Here is a 16,187-nt window from a genome sequence, read left to right as displayed (position 1 = left end):
CAGCCCCCTTCAGGGGACCCCTAGCTGGGAACATCCCTGGATATCCCTTTTGTGCTTAACTCAATAGCTGTTATATCACGATAAAAGATGTCTGACAGAAGGGAAAGTCCCGGAGCTAGCACATGTGCTGAGGGCTGGGGAACCTGTTCTTAAAAGACCTTTTGTTTTTTTTGTAGTACTGAAGTTTGAACTCAGGGCCTTCACCTCAAGCCACTCCACCAGCCCTTTTTTTGTGAAGGGTTTTTCGAGATAGGGTCTCGTGAACTATTTGTCCGGGCTGGCTTGGAACCGAAATCCTCCTGATCTCTGCCTCCTGAGTGCCTAGGATTACAGGCGTGAGCCACTGGCCCCTGGCAGAAGACCTTTTGAGACATCTGCCCACGCTCACTTAAAGCGTCATACGTGTGGACTGCATCTCATGTATGTAATTGTTATAATTACTTTGTGAGTGTGCGTTATGAGTGGAGTCCAGTAAGTTCTGTAACATCCTCCTGTCAATCAACACTGTCAATCATAAGAAGGAAGCTCCTTTTAGTCCTCCCACCCCAACCCCAGCTTAGGTCTTAAATTACAACCCTGACAGAGAATTGGGGCCTTGAGTTCCTTGCTCAGATCCACTCCTGTCTGTGGGAGTGTATTTCCACGTCCAATAAATCTTCTCTTTGCTTGCTACTTCTGTGCGTTTTGTCCAAATCTTTTTCCAGTTCGCCAAGAACCTGGAATACTCAGGGTGCTCAGACCCCCACCCCCAGAACGGTATGAAAAGAGCCAAAAGACTAAATATGTAAGCAAATGTATCATGTGTGCACTTCACATGGAGAATATATATAATATAGGATATACATGTATGTAGAAAGAGAGATGGAGACAGAGAAGAGAGAGGAAGATCTATCGGAAGTCTTTCTCTAAGACTTGACCGCTTAAAGCAAAATAACGACAGCACTCTGAGTTTATCGTCTAATAGAAGCAAAATGTAAGACACAGCACAGAGAGAGACTGTAGTTAAGTGAAATTACACTCCGACAAAGTTCATATGTCTGTGACTGTGGTATTAAAGATGTTCACAGAAGTCTCTAGAGACCCCTAAAAAGCAGTCTTTGGAGGAGACATGATGGGCACCAACGCAAACCGCCAATCCACTTACTTAGTTCTCAGGTTCTCTCAGAAAAGTTTGCGGCGTCAGCCTGAAGTCTCGCACATCCTGCTGAGGTACATTTCAGTCTCTGCGCTGATGCCACTGTGGGTGGCAGTGGGAGTTTCCATCCTAACTCCCCTGTTAGTGCAGGGGACACGCAGTTGATGTGCAAAGCCCAAACCTATTATCACTTACTGCACAGCAAGCAGCCCCAAGTCATAGCTGTTGGCCAAAGGCCTCTTTTATCACTTCCTAATGCCCCACCCTGCAGGGACAGATGTCAAGGTCAGCCTAAGGTCACTGTCCAGATGGAGGCCCAAATCATAGGCTCTATGCAGGTGTGGCAGACTCAGGTTTGGGGACAATGGGATGAGGGTTGGCCCCTTCTTACTGCCTGCTACTTTCTGGTGTTCTGCTGGGTTCAGAGCCTCCACCTCCATCAGAAAGGGAACACGGACACGAGAAACAGTGGCCTGGCCTGGCCCCCTCCTGTGTGGGGAGGGGTACACAGTGACTCTGCTGCTCCCAGAGAACCCAGTTCTGCCTCCCACCCTGAGCCCACTCTCACGGAAACCTCATAGGAGAGTGGGAACCAGAATGCAAGCAAAACCACTGTACTGGAAAAGCCATCCTGCTGTGTGACAGAGTGGGGAGATGTTCACATCCTGGCTAACCTGGCAGGTAAAGAACCATCTCATTGGGTTGGGCCAATCTCATTGGGTAGAGCGCTTGCCTGGCATACATGAGACCCAGTACCCCCCTCCCACACACAAAATCACCCAACTGGTGCAGTAAATTCTAGGGTCCCTCATTTAGTGGATTTAAGTAAAGGGAGAAACGCAAAATGTTTCACTACCAAGTCCACCTATTTTGAGACAAGTGATCAGGAGTTGCTGTCCAGACTGCCCACTGGCCTCTCCAGCCTCCCTGCTGTCCTCCCAGAGGTGCTGTGGAAACTCGGCCTTCTCATGGCTGTGGGCTTCCACTGAGCCTGGACCCCCACTCTGAGCCTGGACTTGGCCCTCCTGGTGCCTGAGTGCTGCGCGGTCCCAGCCCTGCAGACTTCCTTCTCAGCTTCTTTCCAAGAGGGCTGAAGGCACTTGTTTATGAAAAAAGTTCAATTACAATGATTTAACACCGCAACGGCAGTGATTATGGTATCATGAACAACTGGCAGCTCTGCACACTTTCCTTTGTACACCGAGATGTCAGTTTCTACTGCACTGGGAGTGAAGAGCTGTGACGTGGAGTGAGCAGAGCCGATGGTTGGCCAGTATCTGCGACAAATGCCATGCCTGGCGCAGTGGTGATGGATGAAATGATGTGCCCAATTTATAAAATAGAGACCACAGAGCGTACATTTTTATTAAAGAATAATTTCATGATAACCAAGTAATGTGGAAACCTCCAAGCATAAGATTAAATTACATGCTGAACAAATCTGGCATTTTGTGATAAACTGCAGAATTAGACTTTCTCTGGGAACTGGGAGGGACGGTGCGACAGTGTCTGTAAACAGCCTCTGAAGCAGCCGCTGAAACCACAAAAAGACTGGCACAGCTGCGTGATCCGTGCGTGCCTGGAGTAATGACGTGCCGAAGGCTGTCTCCTTGTGCAAGAAATCATTTTCACTAACATCTCTGCTGTTCATGTTAAAATCTCATTATTTTTATTTTATTCCTTTGGAGGGAAACTATTGCACAACAGATTAAATTCGTATTTTGACTTCTCGAAGACACATGACTATGGCTTTAACGATCTTCTTCTGCAGTATCTGCTATAATGAAACTATTTTAATCTAGAATATCAGTATTTGTGCACTTATGTATGATTATGTGTTTTTTAATCACATCCGGATCGGAATGCACTGTCTGTCCAAGCCTTTTAAAAGGAATTTGAGAGCGAATCATTCGCTGTGATCTTTTCACACCTCCTGCTTTTGCTGAGGGAGGGATCCCCCCACAACCGCTCACTGCCCGACATGTATTCACTCTGCTCAGCTCCCCAACCCTTCCTACCTGGGGTGCCCACAACTTTAGACATTGTTTTGGGAGTACCCTTGCCAGTCCTCTGCAAACAGCCTCTATTCTCCTGTAGAGTGGCCATAGATCCTGCTGTATCCCTCCTCCCTGTGGTAATGGTTGTGCTCCACAGATGCCCAAAAGCGTGGAGAACCCAACACTGCAGTGTTGCAGGCCTGGGATGGAGTCCCTGAGGGATCCATCAGGTGCTAGGGCAACAGTGACTAGCACTGCTGGGTGGGCTGCATGCCATGGACCACAGGAAGTCACAGGACAAAGCAATCTTCAAACCCTCACCCTCTAGAGAGCAGGGGAGACCCTAGGGACCCTTCTGGAGGCCTGGGCACTTTAATGCTTCTTGTGGTCACAGCACAGACAGGATCCAGCTTAGCCATGATCAGAGCTACTGGGGAACACCGCAGGAGACTCTGGCCGGCCACACATCTCTGCTCTCTGTAGAACAGCAATAGGGACGGGAGGGTCAGCCTACCTTTCACCAAAACCTTCACCACCTCTATTGTAAGGGACCTCAGAAGAGAGCATTATATCCCCTCCCCCACCCCGGGACCCTAGAGCTCACTGTCCAGCTCTAAGCTCATAACTGAGACTCTGGTGTCTAGGGAGGATGATGAATGTGGACAGGCGGGTCATGGAGACACAGCAAGGCAGGATACAGCACGCTAGGACCTGATGTGGTCAGCAGACCTGCTTATGAAGCCAGGACCTAAATTTGAGCCCATAAGATCAGGCGGCAGAGAGACCTTCACAAGGGGCAGTTGGAAAAGCTGGCAGCTGACCCTTAGGAGGGATTTTGAAGCATTTAGTGCTAGAAATTAGCTTAAATTTGTCTTGGACTTGGGACAGTGGGCATTTCCCCAGGGCAGAACTTAGTCTCCTTCTTTCTGATTGATTTTTTTTCTTTTTTTGGTAGTACTGGGGTTTGAACTTGGGGCCTCATGATTGCTAGGCAGGTGCTCTACCACTTGAGCCACTCCACCAGCCCTATTTTGTGTTGGGTATTTTTGAGATAGGGTCTCACAAACTATTTGCCCAGGCTGGCTTTGAACTGAGATCCCCCTGATCTCTGTCTCCTGAGTAGCTAGGATCATAGGTGTGAGGCATCTGGCTCTTCTTTTGGATTCTTCCTTTCATGGAGGTTGCTGCTTTCAGCAAAAGGTCCCAGAGCACTACACAGCCAAGCTGCCTCCAAACTAACCAGTGCCATCCCTGGCCCAGTCAGGCTTTTCCACCATTGTCCAGATGTGTGTGTCCACACCAAGCACCAGCCCTGGGGCCCCACACATCCTGGAGGCCTGCTCTGCTCTGATGAGGGCCCCTCTGTGCCTGTCCCAGGGAACAGAGCCTCCCGTGGAGTCTTCTCCGCTGTCTGGACTTAACTATTCCTCATAGAGGCGTCCTTCCTGTGAGTACCACCTGAACATGCCAAGTCTCTCATGCAGCACTGCCATGGCCTGCCCTTTCCTCATGGCCAAACTTCTTGTAAAACATGTCCTTCCCCTTCTTCCCTCTAGCTCCTGAACCAGCCTGCTCTGTAGTGGGAAGCCACCCCCTGGATAGGCTTCCCCTGCTGTGGCCTTGAGGAAACCCTAATTTACACAGGAGTCCCTGCTGCCCAGCCTGGCTTTGCCTCCAGGCTCTGCCCCCAGGCTCTGGCCAAACGCCTATTCTTGGCACTGGCCTCCTGGGTGCCACACACAACGCAAGCCTGCATGTCCAAGACTTGATTTCCCTCTACTTCTCGTTCACTGGTGGCCTGGGTTGACCCTCCCTCAGCCCACACTGCCACCCATTGTTCCTCCAGTCTAGGACACCAAGAGCCTATGATAGGCACTGGATGTCTGGACTGCATTTTCTGATGACAGACATAAAACAAAGTCAGTGAGACCTGACAGGGCAGATACACCCAGGGAAGTCAGTCTAGATAGACCTCTCTTACCACAAGACCCCACCTTAGTCAGGCCTCATTTGTTTTTTAAAGAATGAAATCATACTTCCCTAGGGCTGCTGTGACAGATTACTATAAAACTGGGGTCTGAAAACCACAGAAACTTCCTCTCTCAGAGTTCTGGAGGCCAAAGTCTGAAATACAGGTGTCTCTCCTTCTGGTGGCCTGTGGAGGGAGTCTCCCGCCTCAGCCAGCTCCTGGGGGTGAGGGGGTCCAGGCCTCCTTGGCTCATGGCCACTTCACTCCAGGCTCTGCCTCTGTTTCCATGTGGCCATCTCAAATTTCCTGTTCTTTTCTCTCTCGCCTTTTTTCTTTTTTTTATTTTTCAGAACTGGGGCTTGAACTCAGGGCCTACACCTTGAGCCACTCCACCAGCCCTTCTTTGTGATGGTTTTTTTTTGAGATTAGGGTCTCATGAACTATTTCCCCTGGCTGTCTCTGAACTGTGATCCTCCTGATCTCTGCCTCCTGAGTAGCTAGGATTACAGGCGTGAACCACTGGCACCTGGCCTCTTTTCTCTTAAGAGGACATTTGTCATCCAATTTACGTTATCCTCCATCTGGGATGCTCTTAGGATCTTGACAACCCTGGCAAAGACCCTAATGGGGTCCAAAGAAGATCACATTCACAGGTCCCCAGGTTGAATGTGAACATGCCTTTTGAAGACCAGCATTTCTCCCACTACACAACACACGCATGAAGCAGATGGTCTACCAGCTGGACCTTTTTCATTTGGTGATGCATTGAGTTTGGATACATGTAACTCCACCATAAATTTTTTTTTTTACAAGCTCTTAGGGTCACTCCTGAGACAGAAGGGCCTCGGGAAACCTCCATTGTGAGGTTAAAGGGTGACCTTAAAGGGTGGAAAGAAGGAAGAGTAGACAGACCAGAATGAGGATGGTGTGAGGCCTAGTACATGACCAATCAAAATGTTGCAGGACAGCCAATCAGAGTCCTGCTTTCTGCACACCTAATTAGCATAAAGAGAAAATGGATAAAAGCCTTGGGCCACGTCATTTCTCAGGCATCCTCCCTTGGGATCTCCCTCCCCAACTCTGGGGGCTCTATGTTCCTACATTACACTTTATCTCAGTAAATTCCCCCACTTTACTCACTAGCTGTCAGTGAAGTTCATTCTGCTTCGTGAGACAAGAACTCGGAATTCTGACCTGCCCTCCGGCTAAACACCTAAGCCAGAAAGGTTGAGTGGAGGCTCCCGGTCCTACACACATTTCCTGTTTCACTCCCATTTGGGACACGCTGTCCGCCATTCTGTGTTCATGCCTGATGAATGATGCTGTGGTCAACTCACTAGTCTCTTCAACTTGCGGGTGGAAAAATGAACTTCAAAAAGTAGGGGCAAAAAGATGCAAATGCTCACACATTTCATAGTTGTTGATGAGTAAGTCAGGCACAGGGCATGAGCCTGTAGTCCCAGTTACTCAGGAGGCTGAGGCAGGAGGATTATTTGAGCCCAAGACCAGCCTGGGCAATGCAGTGAGACTTCATGTCAAAAGAAAGCACCAGGCCTGTGATTCCAGCTATGAGGGAGGCATAGGTATGGGAATTGACTTTTGAGGATGGCCCCGGGCAAAAGTGTGAGACTCTATCCAAAAGAAAACTAAAGCAAAAAGGGCCAGGAACATGGCTAAAGTGGTAGAGTACCTGCCTAGCAGCATGAGGTCCTGAGTTCTAACCCTAGTACTACAAACAAACAAGTAATAACAAAAAAAGAAAACAAAAGAAAAACTTCTGGCAAGTCTGGGTGCTTTTGGTAAAGACAAGAGAAGAGAAACAATTTAGAACATGTGTCACCCCCAAAGTGGTGTTGGGAGCTCCCACAGGCACTGCCTAAACTGTTCTGGAATGGGAATTGCTGCATACAAAGAGAGAAGCAGGAAATGCCAGGGCAGCAGTGTACAGCACTCACGGGGGACCTTTGACCAAGGGCCTGCAGTGCGCTATGGGCACAGGTGGCTCACTTCTGTAATCCTAGCCCGCACATCCAACAAGGGAGGGTTAAGGAGTCCAGCTTGGACTGGGGCCGGTTCTTCCAGTGTCTGGGCAACAAGCCAGACCCCTTATCAGAGTGGGACTCTCCAGGCCCTGCCTGGCCTCCAGCCTGCAGGGAGAACCTGCAGCTGCTAGCCACAGTGTGGTCAAGGCCTCTGACATTTAATCAGGACACAGGAAGAAGGGGGCTGGGGCTACAGGGTGAAGGGCGGCCATGGTGGTAGTGCTGAGTGAATCTGACTCAACGCTGAAGGACAGAGTGAGATGAGAACTCAATGCTGAAGGACAGAGTGAGATGAGAACATGTACACATCATATGATTCTATTTGTATGAAGCTCACACCTGAGATTTCACTTTCCATGGTTTTAGTTACCCATGGTCAACCATTGTCTGAAAATATTAAATGGAATGTTTAATATTACCCAAATAAACAACTCATATGTTTTAAACATCTACATTACAGTATGCTGTTAGGATTGTTCTATTTTATTAATATTGTTAATCTCTCACAGTACCTAATTTATAAATTAAAATGTTATCATAGGTGTATTAGTTACTTTCATTTAGCTGTGACCAAAATACCCGAGAGAGCTTCTTAAAGAGGATTTATTTTCTTTGTAGAATCAGAGGTTCAGTCCATGGCTGCTTGGCCCACTCCCTTGGATAGGACATCATGGGGTGGAGGGGAGCGTGTGGCAGAGGAGGTTCTTTATCTTATGGTGGACAGGAAGCAGAGAAAAGAGAGTACAGGAAGTGGCCAGGGCAAGCTATAGCCCCCCAACTCACAGTATTGTTTCCCCCAACAAGGCCCCAAGGCCCAACCTCATAATACAGCCTCACAACTACAGTTCCACTACCTCACAATAGTCCATTCAATAATGGATTAAACTATTCATTAGTTCAGTGCCCTCATGAGGGTGTCTCTGGAAACACCCTCACAGACACACCCAGAGGTGTGCTTTACTAATCTCCTAAGCACTTCTCAATCCAGTCAAGTTGACAATCAAGATTAATCATCACAGAAAGTCTGTAAGTATAAGAACAAAACCATGTCTATGTAGAGTTCAGTACTGTAGTTTCAGGCATCCACCCCAGGATCTTGGAGTATCTCTTGCAAGACTAGGTGGGACACCATATAGAAAGCTCAAAACTGGACAAACCAATCTACAGAGATAGAAATGGAGCAACAGTCTCTCTGGTAACAGCAAACAACTGGAAGGACCACGGCAGTCTCAGGTGAGGACTCAAGATGGTGGCAGTAATGACATTAACACTGGCGTTTGCTTACCAAAACCCACTGCATGGCATATTCACCCTCTGGGCACACTACCATACAAATGATATCCCCAGGTAAAAATTAAACTGCTTAGTTAATGGTTTTACTTGTTTGTTTTAAGAAATGGAGGGATCTCACTACGTTGTCCAGGTTGACTCCAGACTCTCAGACTCCAGTGATCTGCCTGCCTCCCCAGTGCTGGGACTTCAGGTGTGTCACCAGACTAATGCGGTAGCTTTAAATGTAGGAAATAAACAGATGATGCCTTCTCTCTGGTAGGCTACAGTTGGAGGAGATGCTCCCACTCAGCCACCTGTCAGAAAGGCAAAGCTTGTGAGAGGCAGCCATCAACTGCCTTTTGGCTTCCCTGTTCCCTAGCGAGCTGGGCGTGCAAGACAGGTGTCCTCAAAGCTCCTTGTATGAGCTGGGCATGGGTGGCTCCCTTCTGTAATCCTAGCTACTCAGGAGGCAGAGATCAGGAGGATCAAGGTTCGAAGCCAGCCTGGGCAAATAGGTCCTCCAAGCCCTATCTCAAAAATCCTTCACAAAAAAGGGCTGGTGTAGTACCAGGAAAAAAAAAAAAAGCTTCTTGTGTGCTTTACCACAGGGTGCAGAATGGTACAGAGTACAGAGTTCTGAGAATTCTTTAACTGCTTTGGAGCAGTTTCCTCTTTGTCATTTTTGACTTTCCATATTTTTTGACATCTTTCTTTAAAAAAGTAGGTTCAATAGTGGGATTATGTATTTTTTAAGCAACTATATTCCAGCTGGGGAAAAAGAGGAGCTCCTGCCAGAAATGCAAGACCCTTTCACAGAGCCAGAGAGGAGACAAATTTGGACCTGTGGAGCTTCCAAGAAGTAGCAGTAACAAAGCAGTACATAAATCAGAACCATGGGACCCCTTAGGCTGGAGCACAGGGAAATCCACAGTTTCAAATCTGTGTAGTTACAAAGGAGAAATAAACATGGACCTATGCAGTCTACTTAAAATATGTAGCTTGGGTGGAGCGCTTGCCTACCACAGGCATGCCCAATGTTGGACTCCCAGCACCCCAAAAGGAAAGATATAAAGTGATACCACAAGAAAAAAGCAAGAAGAAATGAGAAAGAATAAACACAAAATTTGAAATTACAAGGCTTGGTAGAGCCAAATGTGGAATATGGTTTTTTTTTTTTTTTTTTTGCGGTACTGGGGTTTGAACTTGGCCTCATGCTTGCTAGGCAAACACTCACTCTACTACTTGGACGTTGCAGTCAAGGACATCACTGCTCTTGTCTGCTCTTGGCAACATTTTCATCATGACCTTGTACATGGATGATTCTGATGACGATTTTGTAGGTATCCTCCCTAATTATCTGCTTGGCTCAATTGCTAAGAGTTGACGAAATGGGTAATTCTGCTAACATAGCCCCAGATAAGAGGAAAGCCTTGCCAATGACCTGGTGGCCTCAGGTCAGATGACTGGGCTCTCAAGTAGTCACAGCACCCATCCCTAATTGAAACCATGGAGGCTGGATGTCTTTCTGCTGTTCTCACCTGCCACGGCTTTGCATCCTGTCAGGGACCCACACACATAAGTGTGCCAATGTCCTTATTTCTTGATCCAGGCTACAGAAACAAATGCATGGGGCACATCTCCCAATGCGGACTTCTCCCATGGGAACTGGGCTGAGTCTCACTAGTGGGACTCTCACCCACGAGGCTGGGTTTTCTGGATCAAAGGCACATAGCATGGTCTACAGCCCAGTCTTTTTATTTTAGGGCTCACACCACCTTCTAGAGGGAATGTTCATCATCTCAGATGCAATGGGATGGAGCACAGATCCCAGAACCACCACCCCCCCACCCCCCGCCGTCGTGGAGCCCTTCCAGGGCCCCCGAGCTGCTGGTGTGACTATCCCAGGAACGGCCTCTGGGCCTCCAGCGTGGAGGCAGCCGGAAGCTGTTTCCTTGGAGACACTTACAAGCAGATGTTGTGAAAATAACCATTATGTGGTTTGGGTGGATTCAATCTCTAGCTAATCATAGAAACTAATTACAGGTTGTATTACTAAATAATTTCAAGGGAAAAATCAAATCGTGTTATCTTCTTGCCAATTAACCACTCAGCTGTGTGTAGTCTTAGCATTTGCTGCAAGGTATGCACTTTTTATTCAAGAATTAAACTTTTAAACAGAACTGGCAGGTATTAAGCCACCTCCTATGAGATGTGCAGATCAAAATAACCACAAGGGAAATTCCAGTTCAGAAAGTCAGTCTTGGTAGGTAAGAGGAAGCAGCTATGGCCAGCAGCACAGATCAGAGCCCTAAAGTCAGTTCCTGATGAAATCGGTCAAGGCCTGGCCTCACCCGGGCACAAATTCCTTACATAACAAAGTGCTTATGCAGAATGCACTCAAGGACAGTTTGCAACCAGCTGGTCAAGAACTGACCTACACAGCAGCAACCAGCCCATCCTGTCAATGCCCTTTCTGACGTCACAGGTGCAAAATCCTCTGAGCGGAACATGGTAACTTCCCAAAGAAGGAAGCCTGAGACCTGCAACCAGGCACCAAGACCTTGGATGCCTGTACAGAAGAAGGCTAAAACTCCCCTCTGGCCAGCCAATTAACAAGCAGCGTTCCCCTCCCTTCCTATAAATACCCTGGTATCAGCTGAGTAGGAAGGCAGACTTGAGTTTTTTTTCTTGCAGTTGGCCTCTGTAGGGGTTGACCTTGCAATAAAAGTATTTTCTGGGATGCCAGGAGTTCAAGGCCAGTGGGAAACAATAGTGAGACATTGTCTCAAAACAAATAAACAAAGAACCAAGCAATAAAGCCTTTTCTTTCTGCAAAAACCTGGTGCCCTATTATTGGCTTCTAGGGGACTGGCATCAAGCCCCTGCTCCTTATCTCCAATGGGGGTGCCTCCAAGCACTGGTTCTCTGTGAAAGGAAGGAGGGCTGTTTGGTGTGCAGATTCCCAGCAGCGTGTCATTGGAGTTGGCTGTGATACTGAGGCAGGATAGATCAGGGAAGCTGAGGCACGGGAAACGGCAGGCAGGAATGCATAGATAAGCATTGTACTAACAAATAGCTTGATTGCAGATACTGCTTTTTTTGCTTTAAACTTCACAAGCTGCAACATTTAGAAAAAAAAAAAAAAGTTAAAAAGAGCAGTTTCTCCCTCTGACCTTGTCCGGTTGCCCAAATAATTACTGGGCTGTGGGAACTGAGCGGATTTCTTAGCTGGGCATAGTGGCTCATGACGGTAATCCTAGCTATTTGGGAAGCCGAGATTGGATCAGTCCTAGGCTATCCAAGACAAATAGTGTGCAAGACCCCATCTCTAAAATAACTAGAGCAAAATGGACTGGAGGCGTGACTCAAGTGGTTCAGTTCAAAGCCCTAACTTCAAACCCCAGTACTACAAAAAAAAAAAAGTATATCTTAAAGAAAAACAATGGGGCACAAAAAATGTTACTTATTGGAAGGATGGATTTGTCTTGAAGGGAACATCCTTTGTTTAAAGAGATGTTCACACATCTATGTCACAGTGACCCAAGTTTAATGAGTGGACTAACCTTAAAATCTCTGGGTCCAACTGCTAAAAGTAAAACAGCAGAAATGGCTAACTATACCAGGTGCTAGACCAAAGGGGAGCACTTATCCTAAGGTGAATTTGAGCCAGACTCCTCAACCCTACCTTTCCAATGTAAATACCCCTGATGTCAGCTGAGTGTGTCTCCCCAGGATCACATGTTCTTATTAGAGCATGCCTTTGTTTTCTGCTTGCTTGCCCAATAAAAATCTGACAAATTTTCCTACCATTGTGATTTATGCAGAAATTCTTTTTTTTATTGTTGTGCTGGGTGGGGTACATTGTGACATTTATAAAAGTTTATGCAGAAATTCTTTTTTTTTTAATTGTTGCGCTGGCATTTACAAAAGTTTATGCAGAAATTCTTATTCTGGCCCTCCTTCCTGTAGGCAGTGTGAATCTAAGGGTGTGAACCTAAGGGAGAAATCCTCCTGGTGTAGCAAAAGCTACATGATGCCTGAAACCAGGCTTGGATTGCCCCTACAAAACATTCCTACGCCATTCTGGAGAGGGCAAGGAGTAGATTTGGACTCCATGAAAGAAAGGAAGACTGGAAGAGAGGAAGTATGTGCCCTTGCAGTGTCAAAAATAAAAATGTAGTTGGGGGTTTAGCTCTGTAGTAGAGCACTTGTGTAGCAAGTGCAAGGCCCTGGTTTGATCCCCAGAACCACCCCCCACACACATAAAATACAAAAAAAGATGCCCAAGAAATGCTTTTAAATCCGATTTGAAAATTCCTCAGCAGCACTTGTCCTTGAGTCCATAAAAACCTCTAGTCTAACAAGATGCTGTGAACCGCTCAGGGGCAGAGGAGCTTCCTGCCCACTGCAGGCCAGAGGTGAGCTAATTCCACTTGGGAGAATTCCGATTTGTCCTGGTGGTAATTACCAAAGACTCCAGTGACCACAACCTGTTGTGTTACACCAGCTCTTGATGCTCCAGCCCTTACCACCCACCCCAAACCAGAGACTGGGCAGGTGGAGATGGCAGTTTTTGACATATATGCAGTAAACATTCTGAAAAAGTACAGTTATCCGTTGATTCACTCATTTATTCATTCCAGGGTGATTGGTGCCCCGTCCCCCTGCACATACTAAGCAAGAGGTAGATTTGGATTAGCAAGGAGGCATGATTTTTCCTTTTCACCTTGATTTCAACAAGGCCAGTACATATTCCTTTTTTTTTTTTTTTTCTTGGTGGTGCTGGGGTTTGAGCTCAGGGCTTCAGGCTTGCAAAGCAGGCGCTCTACAGCTTGATACCATGCCTCTAGTCCTCCTCCTCTTTCTTATCTGTTAGGTCACAACTTCTGACCCCAGGTGTGACAGTGCAGGATGACAGTGCAGTGTGACAGGATCTGCTCCCATTCCCCACGGGGTCCCTGTGATTCCCTAGGGGGCTTTACAGGTCACCCAATTCCAGCCCCTTCTTCTGACAGCCTGCAAGGAAGGAAAGAGGCTCTTCCTGGTAGCTGTCTTTCCTCTCCTTCCGATTGTTACTTTTATTGTGAAACATTCCCAAGCCAACTTCCTCAACAAGCAAAAAGCAAGGCCACACCTCAGGTCATGGAACATTTCAGGTCTCTGACTTCTGCCAAGAGAACTCAGCAGGAGCTGGAGGGAGTATCCCACTCCTGCCCAAGGTGCCATAGAGCCAACATCTCACCTGCTTGCTGAGTTTCCAGGATGAAAACTCAGGTGCCAGTATCTGAAACAGCCATTAACACAGCTCCCACTGGTGGCAGTGGTCTGAGGCCATGCTCTCAATGCCTCCAAAGCGGACTGCTCAGGGACGACAGCACTCATTTGTCTCCCCTGGGCGACACTGGGGATTTCTCTCTATGCTGTGACTGGCAGGCAGCCTTTCCCTCCTTTCAGGTGATCATCCAGATCCCCGCCAGTGCCAGCAATGGGCCCCAGACACCCTCATTCCCAAAAGGAGGAAAATTCTGCCCAGGGCTGAGAATCATGCTGACCAAGTGCACCATTTAACACATGTCATAGTTCTCTGGCTAAATGTTTCTCAAGCTAGAGCCTTTCTTCAGTGCTGGAGCTGAGCTGGACCCTTTGGGCCACAGCAGCTCTGGGGTCTGCTGCTGGGATGCAGGGTGCTGTTGAAATGGGGGTACCCTCCCAGCTCATTGTCTGAAAGGGGAGTAAGTTTCCTGAAATGCTGGGTCCAAAATGTAACACACCTACAGATGACACTGGCAAGTAGGGCACATGGGGCTAAGAATGGGAAGCCTTGGCTCTGTAGAATGAAAGACACTGGGGCTTCCAGTGCACCTGGGGGATGCTCTCTGGGGTCACGAAAAAGACAGTAACTGAAGCTGCTTAAAAGAGGCACAAACTTGGTTCCCTCAAAGAATGGAACTGTGTGGCCACAGAGCCACAGGCTCCCTCAGGGTCCCTTGGGGTTCAGGGGTGATTGTTTCTGCAGGGTCCACCAGCCAGGACCACCAGTTCCAAGCACAGAGCCTGCTCTACTATCCATATACCCAAGTTCACAGCGTGATGTCCCTCTGTGCAAACTGGACAGCACCAGGGGTGGGCTGGGGCATGATCTAACTCTACAGTAAGGGACACAAAGCAAGCAACTTTTTGCACTTTATTAGTGCACAAAAGACTAGGAAAAGGACCTGCTATGGTTTGGATAAGAAGTGTGTTCCCAGAAGGCTTGGTTAATAGTGATGGCACTAAGAGGTGATTGGGTCTTGATCACATTGAGTGGGCTTCTAGGAGATGGGGCCATCTAGGAAGTGGGTCACTTGAAGTATTCCTTTGAAGGGTCTCTCTTGTCCTCAGACCCTTCCTCTCTTGCTTTCTCTGCCTCCTGTCTGCATGAAGTGAGCCACTTTGCTCCACCACACGGTCCCTGCCATCATGCATGGCTCTAGAAGCAATGAAGACAAGCGACCAGGAGCTAAAACCTATGAAATTGTGACCCGAAATAAATCCTTCTCTTAAAGTTTTTCTTCTCAGGTTTTTTTGTCACAGTGACAAAAACTGACTAAAAAGGACCAAATAATTCCAATGCAATTTTATTTTTGAATGAAAGAAAGTCTAGAGTAAATGATCTAATAAGATTGTGGGAGGTCTACACATCTTCAACCTGCAAACCTTTTTCTTATCGTCCTCGAGTATTCCTACACGGAGCAAGGACAGAATTACTCTGCTATGGAGAAGAAACCTGTGTCCTTGTCTTTGGGTTAGTTTTGTGATGCTGGGTATTGAACGTGGTTCTGTTCACTCTACCACTTGAGCTACATGCTCAGCCTTCTTTGGGTTAGTTAGCAATGAGATCAAAGTCTCTAAGGTAGCAGTAGTCGTCAAATACTGCAACACTACCGTGAGTAACTGTGACCACAGACAGGAACAAGACAGGATGGTGACAGAGAGTAGAGTGAATCTCTCCACCTATGTGAAGCCTAAGACTAACTCTGGACGGAAGGGCTAGTCTTCAGGGTCATGGACAGCTGGGCTGCTGACTCCTGCACCACCATCTTAGGCTGGCTAGGGCTAATTCGGTCACTGGAGGACAACTCGTGGGGAAATGACCACACCCTGGGAGGTGGGGGTTAGGGAGCTGCATGGAGCCTCCTGCAAGGCAGGAAACTTCCTAGATGGTGCCCCTTAGGTGGGCAGAAATTCAGCGAGTTGCAGAGTCAAGGTGTGCGCACTTTACCCAACGCTATCCCTCAAAATGTCAACGTGCCAGGGTGACCGGAGCCTGGGGCCCCTGGACCCTTCCAGGTGAGGGCATGGCTTCTTATCTCCCGGGTCTGGCAAGCCAAGGCTGACACTGCTGCGCAGGTTCTCCCCCCACCACCCCCCGCTGCGGGTGTTTAACGCTACACTTACCGTGTGAATCGTCGCTCGAAGCCAGTTCTGCCAAAGCACAAGAGACGGGTTAATAGGAAGACATGTCCTAAAACCGAACCGATTTTCATTTCTACTTTAAAAGGCACAATCTGCAAGGAGGAGAATGTGCCAGGGTTCAAACCAGACAGCACCACGGGGCAGACCCACTGGTTCACAGCCCTTCCCATACTCGGGGACTCTGAAGCCCCTGGCCTTTCCTCTTCCCATTGGGAACCGTGGTTTCACGGCAGGCCTCCAGCAGCTGCTACTCGGTGAATACGGGGCTGTGAGAGATCAGAGCCTCAGAGGCCATCGCCACGGGTGGTAGCCGCCAG

Source organism: Castor canadensis, chromosome 9, assembly GCF_047511655.1.
Source record: "Castor canadensis chromosome 9, mCasCan1.hap1v2, whole genome shotgun sequence".
In the NCBI taxonomy this organism is placed as follows: Eukaryota; Metazoa; Chordata; class Mammalia; order Rodentia; family Castoridae; genus Castor; species Castor canadensis.
Note: the sequence above shows the minus strand (reverse complement) of the source record.